The 2,460-nt window shown below is 41.6% G+C and overlaps 1 long non-coding RNA gene across 3 annotated transcripts in view; it reads left to right on the forward strand.

Moving 5' to 3' along the window:
* Nucleotides 1-58: 58 nt before the first annotated feature.
* The window catches only part of LOC118599984, a 3,700-nt gene continuing 1,298 nt past the window's right edge, over nt 59-2,460 (forward strand). Inside the window, exons 1-3 of one of the 3 annotated variants that reach the window (XR_004949542.1) lie at nt 59-601; nt 684-749; nt 2,146-2,438. This is a non-coding gene — a long non-coding RNA (uncharacterized LOC118599984). Of the gene's footprint in view, nt 602-683; nt 750-2,062; nt 2,439-2,460 lie in introns of those variants that run through there. The other 2 variants (XR_004949543.1, XR_004949541.1) reach the window with 2 other exon arrangements.

Below are 2,460 nucleotides of genomic sequence, written 5' to 3' on the forward strand. Positions count from 1 at the left end.
GTTGGGATGTCCAGTCATTTTTGGGTTGCTGGGTTTTTGGGTTGTTGGGTTGTTGGGTTGTTGGTTTTTAAGGTCTTGGGTCATTTGGCTTTTGGATCTTGGGTCTTTTGTTTTTTGTGGTCTTGGGTCGCTAGAGAAGCAATGTCAAGAATGTTGCAAAGTGGTTCTGTTAAAGGATTTTCGAAGCAGCGACATATGGGGTCAAATGACATCATTTGACGTCATGTGACTGCAGGTCTTGTGAGGAAATATGACGTCATACAAGCTGCCGCTGTAACCGGGAGTTTTAACTTGTAGGGCACTAGGACCCAGAAAACGCCTCTGCACCAATGACGTAATGCGCAGCCCCCCTTCCTGAAATCGCCGCTCATTTGTGTGTCCGGCTGCCAGTCAAACGTTCTTTGATGAGTTCCCGCGGGAATGCAGCCGTGTGTTGATCGCTAGCTGCTAAACGTGAACTGTCATCAACTGTCAGCAGCAATCCAGCGCTGATCCTGTTCATCTTCTGGAGCATTTTAAAGAGGATTTTTCTCAGGATCGGTTCTGCTGTCGTAAACCCGAACCTTCCGGACCGGATGTCATGTGGAACACTGGACTGAATGTGAGCGGGTTTCAATCATTTGAAGACAATTTAGCATTGTGTATTTGTAGTCATCACCTGTGTTTGAATGTAAATGTTTTAGAAGCTCGTGTGGTGATGAAGCTCCAGCTGTGTGGAGCAGTGATGGAGGAAGGTCTCGTTAGAGACAGTGAGTGTTTGCACTTGGATCCTCTTTTCTTAATGTTCTGATGGACTTTTTTCTCATGTTCTTCATCTGTTTCCAGTATGAGTTGGTTGTGCTTTTAATCTACCACTATTTTACACCAATATATTTTTTATACCACTGCATTTTTACTTGACTGTTATTGTGTTTTAATGTGTCTCTAATTTATTAATTAGTTTTAAGTCCTTTTAATCCGGGGCCTTTCAGAGTTTACTAAACAGTAGTTTTAGATGTCCTTTCTCGAGCTGTTCTTCAGTGTGTCCTTTTACTTGCAGTTTTCCCCTTTTATATTGTTGTGATCAGTTTTAGAGTCAGTTGTATTTTAAGTGTTGTGTTTTTCAGCTCTGAGTTTGTACTAAAACTTCTGTCGGTTGTGTTCCTTGTTTCCGTTCAAATAAACCTTTGAAATCTGCTCCTGCTTCGTCCAGTTCATTCTGGACTCCTGCTTTTTCCACTGTGCAGTCTCATTGTTGCATTCACCTGTGAACCGTTTTAGAACTTTATTTACAAATATGACCAAACAGATGGGCCGTCTAAGGGCAGATGAGAAAATGACATTTGAAAAAGATCATATTTGTGATGTAGAAAGTTCACTGGTCGGGTCACAGAGCTCACTGCTCCACATCCACATGCAGACAAATAAAAACCCCAACATGCCATTGATTGAGCTCCTCAAACCCCTCTGATATTACATGTTAAATGCACACATTTTAAATCAATATTCTGAACAGCTAAAACGTTCTTCTACCAGAAGGTGGCAGTACAGAACAGCAGGAACAGAATCAGGGTCCATCCAGATCTAATTCTAAAATCAAATGTTAACGTACAGCAGGATGACATGAATACTAGAACGAGCTTCTGCAGGAAATGAGACAACAAATGACTGGAAACTATTCCAAGATCAAATAAAGCCGCTGGGTGCTTTGCAGACACAGTTGGGGGTGTAGATGTCAAGCAGGTTTTACTTTGGGACATTTTGTCTTCTGTAAACCCTGAAATCAATCAGATCAGGTAGATCTGGTCAGCTGATAAACCATCAAATCCACTCTAAACATTTGATTTTCTGTTAAATCAATTATAAATATAATCTCTGAACATTGTTAGAATTACATTTTATAAATAAAGATGGGATATGTCTTCAGAAACAGCAAGAGGATGGTCCAGAATTTTAGTCAACATTGCAAAATATCATATTTTTAAAGAAGTAAACATCTTTTTCCATCATACAGTTACCATTACAGCTGCCTGAACCTGCAAGAACAAACATTTCAGCCACATCAGGTCAGGAAGAGAAACAAAATCATGAGGCCGAGTCAGTGGAATTAAGATCTTTAATGTGAGTCTCGCCTTCAAACATCATCTTACATTTTTATTGTTTCAGTTACAGGAAGAGCAGCTACAGGTGGAGTGGGACAGAGCAGAGGTTCCCAAACTGTTGACGGGAAGAAGGAAAGACATAACCTGATGCTGAGACCATTCAGACATTTACAGTTACACTCTCAAGGCCTTTTGACAGATTGCTCTGATATGAGGCTTCACTGCTGGAGGTGGGAGGGTTTGGGAACCGCTGTTCTGAGACGGAGCCCCCGACTGGGCCAGGTTTCAACGAGTCTAACAGAGTGGGCAGCACAGAGGTCAAAAAAGAACACCACAAACGGTGGACAGAACATTTAGGTACGAAGTGAGGCTCCTTCAG

Source organism: Oryzias melastigma, linkage group LG17 (assembly GCF_002922805.2).
Source record: "Oryzias melastigma strain HK-1 linkage group LG17, ASM292280v2, whole genome shotgun sequence".
Lineage (NCBI taxonomy): Eukaryota > Metazoa > Chordata > Actinopteri > Beloniformes > Adrianichthyidae > Oryzias > Oryzias melastigma.